The sequence below is a fragment of the Crinia signifera genome, chromosome 8 (genome assembly GCF_055691185.1).
Source record: "Crinia signifera chromosome 8, ASM5569118v1, whole genome shotgun sequence".
NCBI lineage: Eukaryota > Metazoa > Chordata > Amphibia > Anura > Myobatrachidae > Crinia > Crinia signifera.
The window spans coordinates 41,055,871-41,075,181 of NC_139224.1; the positions used below are offsets into that span (position 1 = coordinate 41,055,871).

At 44.7% G+C, this 19,311-nt stretch overlaps 1 protein-coding gene across 5 annotated transcripts in view; it reads left to right on the top strand.

The window, feature by feature from the left end:
• The window catches only part of CACNA2D3 (calcium voltage-gated channel auxiliary subunit alpha2delta 3), an 876,035-nt gene that overhangs the window by 650,228 nt on the left and 206,496 nt on the right, over window positions 1–19,311 (top strand). The gene's annotated exons all lie outside the window — the stretch shown is intronic.

A 19,311-nucleotide genomic window follows, 5' to 3' on the forward strand; every position in this document is an offset into this window, starting at 1 on the left:
TACACTAGGTGATATCATTATTAAATGTCAGTGTCTAGGAAATACAGCCGCTATGGACATTCGTAGAGGAGGAGAGTGCCACCTTACTGGATGCTAGCATATTCAGGTATGGTTCTATCATTATGCATCCAGCGCCGGATTAACAATGGGTCTGATGGAGCTCCAGCTCCATACCCACTTTGTAGCTGAGGGCTGGGGCTTTCCAACAAGCCTGGCCCCGCGTCGCTAGCCCCCCGGGAACCAGAGATACTATGGGGCAAAGCTGGAACGTTTTCCTCATAGGATAACATGGGACCCGCTAATTCCGACCCCCACCTGGTTCCAACCCCAAATTGCTGGGCCTTCAATCTGATACCAGGCTGGTCCATATGGGTTAATTGGTTATAGAGATATTGCGGGTAAACCTAATTTTTCATTTCTGAAATGTAATTTCTGGCTGTTCATGTTGTTTGAGGCCCAGTTTCATGAGACCAAAATCATTTGAAGCTCACTAAAAAGTTATTCAATAGGATACTGGTCTCATGTAAATGGATCAGTTAGTTCCAAAGATATAGCCAGTTGGTTAAAGGGGGGGAGAGGGGGGTGGTTTTCTCTCCCCGTCACACCAGAAAATGCAGGGACTAGGCTGGTGTAAAAGGGGCCAGCCCGGGAATGTCCCTGCATGATCCGTGGACCATATTCTTGGGTAAGTCCCTGCATTTTCTGGTGTGAAAGGGGTATTATTTCAAATAGCCGGGACCTGCAGTGCTCTGAATACAGCCGGGCAGCCCCCTGCTCTATGTCCAGCTGTGAAGGGCCATCACTTCTGGCCGGTGGCGGCTGTCCCCCATTTACCACAAGCATGTATTCCCCCTTGGCAATGAGCATGCAAGCCCACATGGCAACGAGCATGGGGCCCCTGGCAATTTGCATGGAACCCCTGGCAATGAGCATGTAGGTAAGCAGCACTTATGTAGCATAATGTTTAATAGTGTTTGACATAATACATAATGGACACTATGGTGTAAATTTTTAATGCATGCCTTTGGCTCGCAATTCCCCTGTTTATGAAGCATATTGTGAATTTTTGCTAATTCCTGCGCCTCGCTGCGCTCGCCGCGCTTCAGGCTCGGTGGCTCGCTGCGCTTGTCACACTTTATAAAATCAACTCCACACCGACGTGGATAGTGGGTGGGGGGGGGGGGGGCGGTTTACGCATCCGCTCGTCATGCTTCGGGCTGGCGTGGATAGTGGAGGTGTTTCAGGAACACATTCACACCTGTCATATCAGGCAGGTTAAAATGGTCAATGGTTCCTACACAATGTAACATGCGCTGACTGACTACGCTAACTGCGTAAAGCTGACTGACTACGCTCACTACGTAAGCTCCGGCTGGCCGCGAGCGAGCGGAAACACAATGCTGATACTAACAGGGACGTCTGACTGACTACGCTAACTATGTAAGCTTCGGCAAGCCGTGAACGGGCGGGAACACTACACTGCACTTACTACGCTGCCTACGCTTGCCGCGGGAACACTACGCCTATTCTGACAGGGACGCTACACTAACTACGTAACAGGCGCCGTGATAATACACAAGTACCAAAAGTATTTACACGATAGAGACACATCCATGAGCAGACCACCCAAACAGAACACTGGTCACTCCTCCCACATTATTAGGTGTTGGGAACAACCCCTATTATTGCGCATAATAGGCCCTTGATAATTTTAAGCTCCAGGCCCATTTAGACCTTAATCTGGCACTGTAGGCATCTGTATAGGGCGTCGGGTGATGGGGAAGACGCCATTGAGTCTGCCTATCACAAAATTAAGGAAGTCTAGGGGCAAGTCATCCTTGTTGTACTTAATACAGGTGGCGGCTGTGGAACTTCTAAGATTCTACCTACACACTTTTACTTGTGGGGCTGGAAAGAGGATATTGGTGGCACTGCAGGGTTGGTCGGGGCGTTACTGTAGGATGAAGTCTTCACTTGGGTGCCAAAAAGCCTTACATTGACCCTATTTCTATTGGACCTGTTATTTGCTGAACCCAGCATGATTTGATGGGTCAGCCATAGCCGATTATTATATAGATTATATAAGCATGTGGAAGAGTATCTTACAGGCATCCCCATATCCCTTTTGAGGCACTGCTTCTCCCTTGCCGTTTCTTACCTTATGGGGTCCTGCCTGTGATACTGCTGGCTGCTGCTCCTCAATGTCAGTGACAGGTTGGGAGTGAGAATTGAATGCACAGTGGTATAATGGACACAGTGGAGCAGCAGTTGTAGTATCACGCAGAGGCGTAACTCTGGGAGGCAATGGAGTCATCTGCCGCTGGGCTTCTGCTCCCAAGGGGGCACCTCTCCTCCCCTGCAAGTTTGAATCAGGTCATTAAAAGCCATTGATATCACTTCTGTGGCTGATTTCCCCTCCTATGAGGACCATAGATGTCACAGTATCTTTATTTTATACATAATATACATAACATACACACATACATATATACAAACATACATACATGCATGCATATATTTATATAAGGTGCTATGTGTGTGTGTGTGTGAGTGTGTGGGTGTGTGATGGGGGCACCAATATTTATCTCGCCTCTGGGAAACTGGGACAAATTTACGCCTCTACTATCACAGGTAGCCAAGACACTGACATCATGGTAAGGCATGTGGCACGTAGGGTCCACTCATCATAATTGAAACAAACACATTCCCAGTATCATCCAGTTAGGAAGGGTGTGTTTAATTTTTATCCCCATGGTCATCATGTACTGTATCGCCATGAACATACTGTATATCATTATTAATGTTCTAGAGCAAATCAACTCTTAAACCTATAGAGTTTCCAACTCCTTTTAAGAAGTATAGATCAGGACACCAAGGCGCAGAACCTCTGGGTCTTATAAAATATTCTATAGTTCTTCCAACCTCATGGATCATTACTACCAGCATGTGATACACAAAACCGACCGCACACTATTCCTTAGTCAAAAAGTAACTTGACAAAATCCAACACAGCCACCCTCAGGTTGTATTTCCAACTTTGATTGTGCATAACAAGATCATCATCTTGTTTGTTTCAATTGCTTTCAGATGTAATATGTTTTTTTTTAAACAAAAGATTTATTCCTAACATTTAAACTCGTACAAGACCGTCTCCCTGGTCTTATTCCGACGTCGGGTTAGGGAAGGTAATAAAAATCTGAATTTCAAATCTTTCACTTTTGTTAAGTCCATTTATGAATGTTTTCCAAACGAAATCCCAACCAGAGAGAATTCCGCTGCAGACAAGTTACTGACTTTCTTTGCCATATTTCCTCAGGGTGTCAAGTCCACATTTGTTTTATTGTCTAATTGACTCATTGTGCTTAGAAACATTTCGAAAATCCCACGCAACATGGGATCATTATTAGTGGCAGATGCATTAATCTTACCATTGTTGTCTGACTGATGGGCTCCAGCCTAGTAGATCAGGATTCCAATGTTGTTATTACAGTGGGGTTGCGGATATTACTGGGATTGTCCTTACTTCAATGTTCTACCGCAGTTCTGTGCTTAGATATTGTACATTTCCCTGGAGCAGCGAGCCTTCTACTTTTTTTTTCTAGGTTATATTAAAAGTTTGATTAAAAACCTCTCACTTATGTCATCCATAAAATATGAATTTCGGGTCAAATTTTCAAGCACAACATTTATTAACGTGTATATTTGTTGCAAGAAAAATAATGTTTTCCCCTAACACGTTCTCGTGTTCATTACTCCATGTGTCTTTTATCTGGTCTCTCATCCTCCCACTTCCTCCTTATAATCTCTTCAAACACTGCGGCTGGAATGATCTGCCGGCCTGTTACTCATCTTCCACCGCGACCCATCTCCTGTCTCATTTCCTTACACTGTTCACACATAGAGCAGACTGTTGTTTCCATCTATACACCATCTGTGTGATTTGGTGTCTACCTTCAATAAAATGTTGCATTCTGTATATACCATAAAAGCAAAAAAATGTAATAAATAAATCTCCAGAATGTGGACTTTGGAGAATAAGCAGAATAGCCAACCGCAAAATATGCAAGAGAAGGGTGCGGATGGCAATTGTACTACATGGATGGATGGCGAGGATGTTGGAATATGTGTGTACTATTGGCGGTGGTATGACAGAGGAGTTGTAAGCACCAGCAGATGCAGTGAACAGCCCAGTACTCATCCAGTGGGGTATTTTATTCAGCAGTAATGTGATTTGCGCAACCCTGCTCACAATTCTGTGTACACAGATTTCCTGCATATAGTGAAGCTTGAGCGGAGTATACAGGTCACCAGCTGGCGGTTGTAATTCCAGGATGCAAGCAGTACCAGTAGTTGTAACAGGATGGAATAACAGTAATTGTAGAGTCTGTCCGGAGTTAAGTTGAACATATCAAGGTCCCATTGTGGTGCTCTAAAGGTGCCCATACACGGTACAATGGTGCTGTGCTGTGCGCTCCCGCAGGCATCCCATCGCACAGCAAATAAAGTCTGTGCAGCCCGTGCTTTTAGTACTAGATTGCATTGTATCTAGTACAAAAAGCACAGTGCTGTAGCACATTGTATGCTTTTTGTACTAGATGCTATGCAATCTAGTACTAAAAGCACGGAGTCCAACGCACCGTGCATGGGCACCTTAACACAATGACAAGGTGACACCATGCGTACATAGAAGTACAGACAGTGGCCATCTAGTTTAGGGATTGAAGCCTCCATCGAGAGCCAATATAAAGTATGTACAGTGACATTCTTTATCTTCAATCTTATCGCTAAAGAAGCCATGATGTAGTGTGCTCAGTAGAACGCTTTGGCAACACCAAGCAATGGTCCTGCTAGATGATAGCTATGTCCGGAGAGAATTCATATATGACTCTTGCTTGTATGGAGCATTTCTAATACATTTAGGTTAAATTGTTCTTATAGATTTACAGAAATGTTCTAGTTGTGGACTGATACAGTATATTGATTTTATCTGGCATACAGTAGACTGGGCACTGGCTGGATAACATACAAAAATGATAAGCCAGGCATGTCCAAACTGTGGCCCTCGAGCTGTTGTGAAACTGCACATCCCAGCATGCCTTGCCATAGTTTTAGCATTCCCTAATAGCAGAACTGTGGCAAGGTATGATGGGACTTGCAGTTTCACAACAGCTGGAGGGCCATGGTTTGGACATGCATGATCTAAGCCATACAGCTGGTGTCAGGGGAAAACACAGAATTTCTAGGAACGTGGGCTAGTTCCATATGTTTGATTTTAGAGCAGGTGCATAATTAGCATTTCATACAAAGTGCAGTGAATGCAATATCTCTGACATATACAGAGCCAGTGATTACAGTTGGACATTGGACACAGCAGTAAGGCAAGCACACCTGAGCTGAATGTGGGTAACATTGCATAATCCAAATTTCCTGTTCTGTGGAGCATTGGAGCAATGCTGGGAGTCTGGGAGAGCGGCAGCAGAACTTAGCATAGAGTAGGTCTTGGACATATGTACATAGTTGTCTCCTTAAACACTATAGTGTATGTAATGCAATACTAATAATTAAGACTATAGATGGTATCTAGAATAGGCTATAGGGGAAAGACTTTTAAAAACAAAGGCTAATACCATAATAAACATACATGCTATACCCAGTTAGTAAGCTTTCTAATCGCACATTCCCCCACTACATATTAAGATGCCTGTCTCTTCTTGCTAGCAGCTGCTATCCTGCCTCTCTGGTCCAATGTGCTAATCCATACAAACTTTGTGGAAAAAGTGGCTGCCACTCTGTTCCACCGCTTATACTGCACATTGCGGATGTACTTCTAACAAAACCATATTACAAAATATACTACTGCTATTATCATTATTTCAGCGAGGGGATGGAGGTGGGGGGTTATGGGCAACTGAAAGCCCTCCCATTATTTTCAAATAAATCCTTGGACTATTACACAAAATTGTTACAGACTTACAGAAGATGGCATTATAGTAGATTACATTATTTAATGCACTCGGGCCTGGTCAATCTGGTACAGTAGGCAATTATTCTGCTACCTAAACATATCCAGGCAATCTTCATCTCCACTGATTCTCAATACCAGAGACCCTGCTCTGTGCTCAGCATGAATCACACCCAAGTACTTTCACTGGCAAAATGCCTCCGTCTAGTTCTACCGATCAGTGTCCTTCTCTGAATCTAGATTTCATGTCACGAATCAGCACAAATTAGATTTGGAACTAGATTTACTAAAGCTTCCAAGTGGTGATTCAATCAGATACGGGTTATTATCTTCTAAGATGGAATAAGAGATGATTCGGGCAACACCACTACTTTTATTTTTAGAAGCTTTAGTAAATGTACCCTTAAATTTTCCATCTGCAAATGCAACATTTCTTTGTTGTATACTTTTTATATTACACATATTAACCACCATCATTCACTCTTCACTCTTTGGCTTCCGCTCTCATTATAGAGAGGAAAAAATTGGCCCCATGTATGATTTAGGGGCTCCTAGGGGACAGGAAGCCTTAACTCTCCAGATCCTGTCTTCTGTGTTATTACCATGCCAATATTTAATTAGTCAATGCTTGATAATATTATGGACTTTAACATTAACCTATACGCTCATTAACTGATGCAGAAAGTTTGGTCCTGGCTTTACTTCCCATGAAATTACATTTCATTTTGCTGAATCATTATTCTGGAAAGAGTATATTATTCCACACAAAAAAACATTACACCGATAAATGTCTAAGTCAAATAAATAAAGCAAGACCATAACTATCTTCTCTGAGAAGCATCCTGATTCCATCTCTGTGTTCCGTGTATCTCATCACCAATTCAGTATATTCATTGTAATCAGAATATATTCAGTTCATTGACTACTCTTGGCTAGTTCACCGGTATTGGAACAACTCTGGTGGACAGACATGGAGGCTTGGTTGAAACGCTACAGTGCAAGATGAAATTAGACAGAAGGGCTGGATTAATTCCCAATAGCTGACACACAATTTAGATTTGTTTTAAAATGAGAACAGAATATTTTTGGGTATGGGCCACGTGTGCTGGCCAACTGTAATGAAATTCATTGAAAGGTTCTCCCATCAACTGGCTGGAATTCACTGCTACCCATTGACCTAAAATTAAATAAAAGAACAACTTTCAGACATGACGACATTGTAAGGATATTAATTTATATCTTCTTTTGGTCTTTGCGGAGGGAAAGGTTGGGATACAGGCTACAACTTCTGCCGAATCATTTGTTAATAAAAATGCACTTCTCACATGTAATCCTTGGGGTGCAGTAAAGTAAAACTCTCCTTCGAGGAAGTGAATATAGTATTAAGAGGCTTTAGAGAATGCTACCTATAGGAAAGACCCCACAGATCTATTGGGCTCACAGATCCTTTCATACATTAAATGTTTTAATCAATGTTGACCAAAGAGCATAGAACAGCATACTGCCTATGGGAAGTAGGTTTAGGTTAGACACCAATCTACTCATACAGCACTTGTAACCCTCCTGTTGGTTCTTTAGTCACATGTATTCTGATCAGTGATGTTAATACTCAAACATATTATTATTATCCTCTATCTGGTGCCACTAGGGATCCACAGAGCCTGGTTACAGAATTCATAAACAAATAAGCAAAACAAGACAATCGTGAATTACAGTTCGAAAAATAACATAACAAGTACAGGGTATAAACATAACATAGCTGCATCAGCAGACAATACTGAAATAAGGGTGGCAGAAAACCAAGGTATGTGGTCTATGGAGTAGAAGATGGTTTAAGTAAGGGACCGAAGGGCACATGACGGAAGAGGGCCCTGCACGTGAGAGCTTACATAATGAAGAACTGGAACAGTGTTGCTACAACTGTAATATAAATTACAAATGCCTGGGAAGTAAGGAATCTACTCACAGTACTGGGACAATTACTGCACTGTACATACTGTATGCTATACTGTGCTCAGAGAAATAGATTTTAATTCAAATGATGTGTGTGTGGCTGTTGATATTGCAGATATATAGGCACACACCAGCACATGACTTAAACTATGAACATTCCAGTAAGTTAACCGGTGATGTTGGTTTATTAACATAGCATGAGCAGCCGTACTCACTGTTACATGTGCACTGGTGATGGAGCCAGCTTGAACGGTGTGGGGTTTCACACAGCTCAACAGCCAGTGAGTGTATACCACAAATGGGTAGCATAAATGAACCAGGTATCTTATTGGGGTTAAGCAGGAAGCTTCTATCTCCCACTATGACACAGTCTACACAGTACAGAACAAGATGGTCCTTGCACACACTCAGTAGTGATTGTGGGGGCCATCTTGGGATAGGGTATGGAGCCTCTCTGGAAGTCAGGAAGCCTGGAATCAGTGCAGAAGAACACTCCTCTTTTAATATAGTTATGTGAATTTGAAATGGTGCTGGATTTTGAACAGGGCAATGTTTTGAGAATAGTCAGCAACGGCTATACCAACGGGTCGTTCCTATTAACCCTGAAATGTGCAAATGATTTGCCGAGTGCGAATCGTCACCATACCGGGTGCACTTTACGGCTGGCCGAATTGGCTGAAAAGTGCTCGCACCTCCATAGGAGTGCGAGCAATTTTCAGCCAATTCGGCCCTGCGAAGGGTACGTGATAGGCTTAATTCGGGTGCCATTTGCAGGGTGCACCCGAATGGCAACTGGCACCCTTCGGGCATAATAGGATTGACCCCCTAGTGTGATACTGAACATGGGTGTGCTGATCCTTTTAGTTTTATACACACTTGGTGTTGTTTGCTCCGACCAAATAAGTCAACTTTCTTCATCTGTCCACAGAACATTTTGCCAGTAACCCTGTTGATGCTTCTTAGCAGTCTTCAGAACTTCAGAAATGTGGACAGCAGTGGCTTCCGTAGTGTCCTCGCATGCACAGCATTCTTGTTCAGTGTGTATTTCTGCGACAAGCCCACAAACGCCACGCACCTGTGTCTCTGTGTGCCAGGAGGCCAAGCTGCTAGGCCCTGGCTTTGTTTGCCACGTGATAGGGTAGCACTTCTTGGACAGGCTTTTAGTCAGGCGTTAGCTTTTAGTCTCTTTAGGTTGACAATGAGTAGGTCGACAGTCAAAAGGTTGACATGAGCTTTTCACATTTTTTTGTCCTAAATGTCGACATGGTCACAGTATCAGTGTACTACGTCCCCTCACATGGATCGTTACGCTCGGCACACTATTATATTCTCCCTCCACACCCTAGTGGATGGTAGGGTATGAAATATCGCCTGTCGGCACATGTCGACTTAAAAAACAAAAACATGAAAAAATCATGTCAACCTTTTGACTTTTGACTTTCCCATTGTCGACCTAATGCTTGAGTCGACTTTACGACCCTGTCGACCTTCAGTCTGTTGACCTACTTTATGTGTCAACCTAGGCCCTGTCGACCTTTAGTGGTTGATATGTATGTCGACCATCAACTAACAACCTATGCCATTGCAGTAGGGCCACTAAGCGAAAAATGCGGTAAAAACCCCGTTATCTGGTTTTTACCGCATATTGATATGCAGGAAAACCTGCACGCTGGAACCCCCGCATCAATGCACGCCGCCCCCTCCCCCACCTTCACCTGAGTCTGGACAGCCCAGACCAGTGACCTCCTCCTCCTTAGCCCCTACATCCCCTTCCAGGTGCAGGGAGGAGGTGGAGCCCGCAGCAGCAGGATCATCAGCTGACTGGGTAAGGGAGGGATGTGGAGTTGCCGGGGACCCGCTGCCACCGCCGGGTGCATCACAAATGGTAGCTCTTAATGCAAGAGCTGTCCTTTGCAATAATTATTGCATATGATAGTGCATATGCGATAATTATCTATGCGGTAACCGGCGATGTGGGGCCACGGATGTTAGTGCATCCCGCCCAATGTCTGTCTGTTCTTGTTACTTACTGTAGATGATGATTAGATTACATTTCATGACCAATTTATGTAGACAACCAGGTCATTCCGAAGGCTCCTGTGCTTTTCTGTATATGAAAAAAAGGAACTTCATCAATTCAGTTTAACTATATTTGTATTAAGGAGCAAACCCAGCCAAGGGTTGCAAATATATATCTACAGAGATCATGATATGACCCATTGGGTGTAAGTGCAATATATTTTTGTATGCATGAAAAATGCTGCTTTTTATTTAAGCACGCACACGGGGTGATTCAGACCAGCTCATGGCGGGTCTTATTCGGTCCCTCGGCCGATGGTGGAGGTCTGAGTATGCCCCCAGAGCAAACACCTTGGGCGAGTTTCACATTCGCAATGCCGTTTGCTCCATAGTGGGGGGAATGGCGGCAGGCAGTGGTAGGAAGCAGAGGAATGCCTCGGTGTCTCCTTGGGGCAGGCGGCTGATGTCAGCGCCTGTCACAAATTCGGAAGACAGCGTTGAAATGAGGAGTCAGACCAGGCCGACTTTTCATTCCAAACAGGAGAAAAATTATTCAATGGTGAGAGACCATAGAAAGTTTTTTCGCCCGTGCGGCGGCATGCGAGTGGATTGTGTAAGCGTGCAAATGTGGGGAATCACTCAGTGGGGGGGGGGGGGGGGGGGGGCTTTCACCAGTGCACCATTTACCTGTTTGCAAGGCTGCGGAAATAGTAAGTTCATTTTTATACTGTGCGGAAGACTGGAGATACAGCCATAGGCCTTGTCTATAGTGGGGAAACTAGGGGTGCAGAGAGTGTGGTTACCTACTCAGTTTCTACTAACCAGCACTCTATTGTCCCCCAACTATGGTCCCAACCAGATCCATTCCAGATAGAATCATGGCTGGGGATCATGGTCTCAAGATACCATGCAGGTTCCCCCTTCTGTGTAAAACCAGCCCTACTGCCAATTGTAGTAGAGCTGTTCCTCACACCTAAGGGCGGTAGGTGTCTGGTTACTAATAGAATTAATATTGACATTTATTGGTGTACTACAGGTACCAGCAAGAGCTATCATGCCCAATTTCAAGTACTGCCAATGTAGGGTGGTACTTTGAAAACAATAAGTTTGAGTTTGCCCTCTATGGTTCCACCAGCGCTGCCTGGTCAGGTTCTGGTTCTAGACTGGAGGAGCTGCAGTTTCTCGAGAGCATAAGCATCGCTTGTACTGTTACGGAAGTATTGGCGCCTTTGTAATAGTATTGCAGTCAGTGATATCCGTGTGTTCCCTCTTCAGAAACAAGATTTGCGTTCGCCAGAGAAAGAATTCAAAGAGATTTTTCCATTTGTTTTCTCCCTGAGCAATTGTTAAACGAGTGCTATTTTAATTCAGTAACCTGCAACCGGTATACTTGTACATCTAATATTACATAGAAATACTACATTCTCCAGTTGCACAGAAAGCAATACTGTAATCTTTTTCGATTTACTGGCCTCACATGGAACCTTTCTTCCTTATCATAACGCCATAAATCAGACTTGTAGGAAGATCAGCATTTTCAGAGATAGTTTTCCTAAATTGTAATGTCCCTCTACAGAAAATTGGGTAGTAATTTGCAACTGTTAATGGGCTGGGCTTGTAATTATCCAGCATCTGGTGAACTGAAGTATGAGTTTCTGGATCTCGTCTTCAGGAACCGCATAATAAAATCCCAGCGTTCAGTGTTCTCATTTCAATAAACTTTTGATACTGCAGCCAACACATCTCTGTTTGAGAATGTCCAGATTATCTAGAGGATGGTGTTGTTAAATAGATATAATGTTTTCATAATTTGGCTAAACAGACTATTTGTAATATAAATCACGTACAGTACAAGGAATCAGCCAAAGGCCAATGTGTATGGAGATGGGCCCGGACCTCATGTCATGTCACAGCTCTCAGTGCACTACCAGTCCTAAAATCCATCTTAACAACTTGCGTTCTTGCACTGTTGCAGTGAATCAGATGGATTTTGTGGCTGATACATATAAATTACAGTTCTGCAGAGAATACAGTGGATTAGGTATTCAATGTGTGAATGTAGCCACACTGATAGGGCCTGATTCCTGTTTGTAATACCCCTTTTACACCGCCTCAAACCCTGGGTCTTCGGCGGGTCAGACCCGGGTCAGAGGCGGTGTAAATGGGACACGCCGTGACCCGTTACATGGGACTTCTACCCAGGTCCTGACCTGGGTAGAACACAACTAGGACCTGGGTAGAGGGTGGTGTAAATGGGTACGCCGGGTCGGATGACCCGGCTCCCATTTACATCAATGGGGACATACAACCTGTGTATGGGGGGGGACGGACGACGACAGACAGCCTGCGCTGCTGTCTGCTACACTCTGCAGACAGCAGCGGCAGCAGGGCAGGAGGTGAATGGATGCCTGTGTGCGGCATCCATTCACCTCCCGGACGACGGCTGGGGGGTGCACGGGGGCTAGGGGTAGCCCCGCAGCTTACCTTGGTGCTGGGCTGCGACCAGCATGGCGATTGGTGTATCCGGCGGGGATCACCGCGGTCCCGGCGCTTGGAGATGATGTCATCTCCAAGCGCCGCCTCCGTCTACACTGCGGGTGGGCACCGCAGTGTAAATGGAGTAAATCCCGATTCCAACCCGGCTTGGGTCCTTCTTCCAAATGCCGGGTCGGATCCGGGATTTTTGGTGTAAAAGGGGTATAAGTAAAGCAATGTTTTGAAAATGTGTTTGTTCTATACTTTGCTCAATTATGGGATTTGCAGCCCTCAGTGCAATTAGGGGTACACCAACCCCTTAAAGTAGACACATTTCAAAAGATATATGCACTTGATTTGGTGCAATCCCCATAAAAAAAATGCTCAGATTGTTTTAATAGGGTAAAACTATTTTTATTAACAGGTACGGTGACATAAGATGAAAATAAAATCAAACATAATAAAAACTTATAAAAACATACAGTACATGTGATACTTTTGCACAAGTGGCTCAAACACTTTTCAGGTAAAGATGGTTTCTCACGCTGCTGGTAAAATGCGGTGGGTATATGCTCAAAAAGCAAAGCAGTCTGACAGAATTGCTCGGCACCACCGCAGTAGCTTGAAAGGTCCAATTCCACAAAGTGCTCGTGCATCCAAAGAAGTCTGTCCAAAAGTAAGAGAGACTTTGGGCCTTATTCTAGTTCACTCTTTCTGAGAAAATCCTTCTTAGATGGACAAAACCATGTGCACTGCAGGTGGGGCAGATGTTACTTGTGCAGAGAGAATTAGATTTGGGTGGGGTTTTACTTCAAATTGAGATCTATATTGCAGTGTAAATATAAAGCAGCCAGTATTTTCCCTGCACAGAAACAAAACAACTCACCCAAATCTAATTCTCTCTGCACATTTTACATCTGCCCCCCTGCAGTGCACATGGTTTTGTCCATCTAAGAAGGATTTTGTCAGAAAGAGTGAACTAGAATAAGGCCCAAAGTGAGAGAGACCGAAAGAAAGAGAAGGAGGGAAGGAGAGAGGGTTGGACACCTGCTGTTTTCTGGATCTGTCTGAAAAAACTCAGGCATGCCCAGGAGCTTTTGAGGATGGTGACATCAGCGTCTGTGTCTGTGACATCAGCGATGACCACTTCCACTCTCTTTCAGTCACAGATAAGGGCAGGGTCAGTCTTATTCACATTTGCGCAGATGACAAAATCCTTTTGCTGGTTCTGGAACTGCGTATGGATTTGCAAGTGGATGGAGATTAGCAATCGACTCGCAGTTCTAGCGGCCAATCAGGAGTCACTAGGTGGCCAATGGCGCTATTTGCGGGAGGTAGAGCCTCAGAAAGTAAACACAGCTTTCTGCGGCTCTACTCAGTTCGTAAAGGGAGCGCGACCTGATGGGTTTTTGTTTTGCCAAGTACACGGGATGCCTACATGGAAAAAAGAGGACGTGATCTACGCTGGAGGACCCAGGTGAGTATTGTTTCCTTCCACAGGTACCCATATGGATTATTACTGGACTAGTGGACAGACAAATGCCTACCTACGTGTCAGGGTAGGTAAGTATCAGTTTGTATGGGCTATGTATGTAATAACATTTTACTTAAATTGTGTCAGTGTGTATTTGTACTGTTGTGGGACTACAAGCGATCCAGCGATCCCTTTAACACTTTGCATGCTGGGACTCTCCAAGGCCATGCATGCGGTGCAAGCTTGCTTATATAGCAATAAACAATAGTTTATTCTATTTTTTGCACTACCATCAGCCCGATACCCACTGCCATGGGGCACTGGGGACAGCCCCAGGCTTCAGCCTAGGCAGGTAAATTCTGAAGGGTGGGACCCCTTCATTGGGGATCCCTGCCCAGGCTGACCATTCAGGGGTTAATGCTTTGGCCAGGGGGGACTTGTATAATAAGTTTCCCCCCGACTGTGGCATTACCCTGCTGGCTGGTTGGACGTGGTGCTGGTTCTCAAAATACGGGGGACCCCTACTCATTTTGTCCCCATATTTTTGGAACCAGGACCGGCCTGGTGCTGGTTTTAAAAAATCCAGGGGACCCCTACATGTTTGTCCCCTGATTTTTTTAAACCAGGACCGGCTCTTTGAGCTTGGGGCTGGTTATAGCCATGTGGGGGGAGACCCCGCGCCGTTTTTAAACTTATTTTTTACATTGAAGCCGGCATGGATCTGACTGATCTATACCGGCTGCCCACTCGTATTTGTATATACAGCCACTAAATACGAATACGAATCCAGCGGTATACATAAAGTATGTATACTTCATCAGCCAAATACGAATCCGTAAATACAACAGATTAGTAAATCTGCACTATTTATGAATCGTATTTTGCCAAAAATACGGCCACTGACAGTCGTATTCATTCACATTTTGCAGAAGCAACCTGCGACACTGCTCACTGACCAGGATCCCTGCTGCACTAAAAATTTAGGTAAATTAGAGCCAGTTTGTACAGGGGCCTCCAAACTGCCTTTTTATCCTTCCAGTACAGGTATGGACTGTTTGACATGTCTACTTGTATGCTGTCAACAAAGTAATCCTCCACCATTTTTTCAATGGTGACAGCATCCAATGCAGCAACAGAAGAAACGTCAGCAATCCTTGGCAGGTCCTTTAGTCTGGACCAGATGTCCAACTCCAAACTCCCTCCTGCCTGCCCTTTTTCCTTGCATGAGATAATGAGGGAGGAGCTGTTGCGTGTCACGACTGCTTCAGATGCCAATCTCCTGACCAGCAGGTCTTAGCACCTTTGTAGACTTGTGTCTGCCGGAAACAGAGACACAACATAAGCTTTAAACCGAGGATCAAGCACGGTGGCCAGAATGTATTCCTCTGACTTTAACAGACTGACCACCCTCTTATCCTGGCAAAGCGTATTGAGGGCTTCATCCACAAGAGCTACATGCTTTGCGGAATCGTAATGCTTTAGCTCCTCCTTCACTTTCTCCAGCTGCTTCTGCAACAGCCTGATCAGGGGAATCACCTGACTCAAGCTGGCAGTATCAGAGCTGACTTCACGTGTGGCAAGTTCAAAAGGCTGGAGAATCTTGCGCAACATGGAAATCAGCCTCCACTGCGCTTGAATCAGATGCATCCCTGCTCCTCTGCCTATGTCGTAGGTGACCGAGTAGGATTGGATGGCCTTTTGCTGCTCCTCCATCCTCTGCAGCATATAGAGGGTGGAGTACAAGCGCATCACCACCTCTTGCTTGAGGTGATGGCAGGGCAGGTTGAGGAGTTTTTGCTGCCGATCCAGCCTTCGGCAGGCAGTGGCAGAATGCCGAAAGTGTCCAGCAATTTTGTGGGCCACCGCAAGCATCTCCTGCATGTTTCTGTCACTTTTTAAGAAATGTTGCACCACCTAATTTATAGTGTGGGCAAAACATGGCACGTGCTGGAAATTGGCCATATGTAATGCCCACACAATGTTACTGGCGTTGTCCGACACTACAAATCCCCGGGAGAGTCTAAGTGAGGTAAGCCACTGCAAGATGATTTCCCTCAGTTTCTCTAAGAGGTTGTCGGTGCTGTGCCTCTTACTAAAACCGGTGATACACAGCGTAGCCTGCCTTGGAAGGAGTTGACATGCAGGAGAAGCTGCTGCTGCTGTTGATGCGATGCATCTACCCAGTGGGCTGTCACAGTCATATAGTCCTTAGTTTGCTCTGAACCACTTGTCCACATATCCGTGGTTAAGTGGACGGTGGGTACAACCGCATTTTTCAGGGCACCAAGGACACTTTTTCTGATGTCTCTGTACATTCTCGGTATCGCCTGCGTAGTGAAGTGGAATCTAGATGGGATTTGGTACCAGGGACACAATACCTCCATCAACTGTCTAAATCCCACTCCACTGATGGTGGACACCGGACGCACATCTAACACCAATACCAACAACAGATAAGTGAGTGAGTAGCTTTGCGCACCCAGCAGCCGTGAGTCAACTAATTCTTAAGGTTCCTCAAACCTTCACCATACACCACAAACGAAAAATAGAATAGTGACTTATCAGGCGCTTGGAAATTCCATAAATTCCAGGGTCCCTCTCATGTGCATCACGTATGCAATAAAAGAGAAATGGCATAAAATAGTGAAGTACGTTTAAAACATCACAATTTAATCACAATGGCCATATAAAATACAGTTTAAAATACACAAATATAAAAAGCACTACAGATAAAAGTGCCATTATCTTTCTGGAGTACAGCCACATAGCAGCAGAGACACAGAAAAATTTAAAATGATTATTATTTACGTCAGTAACCCTTATTGCAAAAAAAGAGAGAATGATTTATTATTTTTCAGCACCGATGTGTGGTGTGCACACAGCTGAGGTGAGACTTGTAGTACCAGTCACAAAGCAGCAGACACAGAAAAATTGAAAAGGATTTTAAGGAATTTATTTAAGTCAGTAGCCCTTATTGTCCCAAAAAATTAGATTGATTATTTTGCAGCACTGGTGTGCACACAGGTGAGGTGAGACTTGTAGTACCCTCTCCCAGCTAACAGTCACACAGCAGCAGACACAGAAAAATTGAGAAGGATTATTAATAAGTCAGTAACCCCTTTATTATTGTAAAATAAAAATGACATTTTGCAATTTGCACTGACGTGTGGCCTGCACAGGTGAGGTGAGACTTGAAGTACCCTCTCCCGGCTTACACACAAAGCAGCAGACACTGAACATTTTTAAAGGATTTTTATTATTATTCAGTATTATTTTTTAACCCCTTTATTCTAAAATAAAAATGATATTTTGTCATTTATTTTGCATTGACGTGTGGCCTGCACAGGTGAGGGGAGACTTGTAGTACCCTGTTCCAGCTTAGTCACACAGCAGCAGACATAGGACAATTTAAAAGGATTTTTATTAGGAATTTGGTGGTAGGGAGTGGGAGTGGGACTGGACACTGGAGGACAGGTAAATCAATCTATGAGGCACAGGCACAGACTACATAGATAAATATATAATATACAGCACAGCACAGACTCTGTCAGTGTACCACCACACTACACTACACTACACTAACACAGTCCGACTCAGCAGGTTGAACTTGTCGCTAATATATCAGCAGGGCAGTAGTTAAAACTACTACACCACGCATGTAGTCACTATCAGCAGTGTAGAACTATTACTACACCACGCAGGTTGTCACTATCAGCAGTGTAGAACTACAGTATTACTACACCACACAGGTTGAACTTGTCACTATCATCAGCAGACAGCAGTGTAGTAGTTAAAACTACTACACCACGCAGGTTGCACAGCGGGGCGGGAGAGAGAGCCCGGACGTCCTTATATACGTATAGTGACGTAGTAGTGACGTTGACAGTGGGAACTCGCGGGTGCTGGAAAGGCGCGCTCCGAGTCTGGGCGGGAAAACCTGAACAGGCTCCTGAACGTGGTTGGATTGGGGAGTGTTCGGGGGAGTCCGGATTCCCAGAATCCGGACACGCTCATCTCTAGTTTTTATAGCTGATTATCATTGATTCTCGATCGTTTTATTGTTTATTATTAAACTGAACCAATATCTATACCAAATTACTTGAAAGTGGTTTTGCCAAAACAACCAAACAATGATGAATTTGAACCAGAACCGAAACACGTTCATTTGCACGGGGGAGCGATGTTTGGAGTCAGGCGCATGCGCATTTATGCCCATGTGCAGATGCTGGGTGTGAGCGGGCACTGCAAACTGCTAGTTTGTCGTCCTGTTCACACCCACCAGTGCGGGCAGGTGGCGGCAGGTGGAATGCGCTCATGCGAAATTCAGCAGTGAAGCAGCTGCCAGGGGGCCGGCAGCTGACATCAACGGATGTCAGCTGCCCGCCCTGTTCCCGTACAGGGTGCGCGGAAAACTAAAACATCTGAGAATGTCTTAGTTTTGCGTGTACATATCAAATCATTCGATAGTCGGCGACCATGGAGTGATTTGGTCCCCACAAATGTCCATTTGCAGCCGCACGGAACCTGACCAAGAGAGGGGGTTGGGTGGGCGGATGTGCGAGCATTGGAATTTATCCGTCCTGTTGGATTATTGCTGCTGTTGTGCTGTCTTGACAAAGGCCCGTTTAGGGTCGAAACGTTGACTTCTTTTAACATGGATTTGTCTACCTAAATAAAGTATCTCCTTTTGCATCGATTGGTGAGTGCCCTCCTCAGTTTTTCCTTATGGATGCTGGACTATATAGCTATATATATATAAATATACATATAAATATAAAAAAAAAATCATTTGGTACTTGTTTCCTAGCACGGTGCCCGTCGGGTCCCATCGCATACCATTAGTTAAGGTATGCTATTGGACCCGCCCAGACCTGATATCGGGCTTTTAAGACGTTGTTATACAATTTTAAAATCGCATCGCATTGTATGCCTTTACAATGGCATACGATGCGATTAGACCCGATTTAACACGCGGGGCTCGCTGCGCTCGCCACACTATATAAAATCAACTCCACGCCGACGTGGATAGTGGGGTTATGAAAAGGTCGGAGGACGCGTACCGCCGCCCCTCGCAGGCTCGCTGCACTCGCCATGCTTCGGGTTGGCGTTGATACTGGGGTGGCGTTAACAATGGGGGGCATTTCACATACTAATTACCCATCAGGGTGGGTGTACAAAAAAAAATCGGGTCTGGGGGGGGGGGGCATTTAACATAGTAATCAGCCATCATGGTGGCTGTACAATAAAAAATCGGGTCAAATCGAGTCGCATCGGATGCGATCTGGTCGCATGCGATGCGATGTGACCCGATTTCATAGACCCGATGCCATAAGATCAAAATCGGTGTCGCCGTGCTAGGAAACAAGTACCAATCATTTACTTATTTTTTAAAGGGGGCACAAAACTCCATCGCAGGCAGCCAACTTTT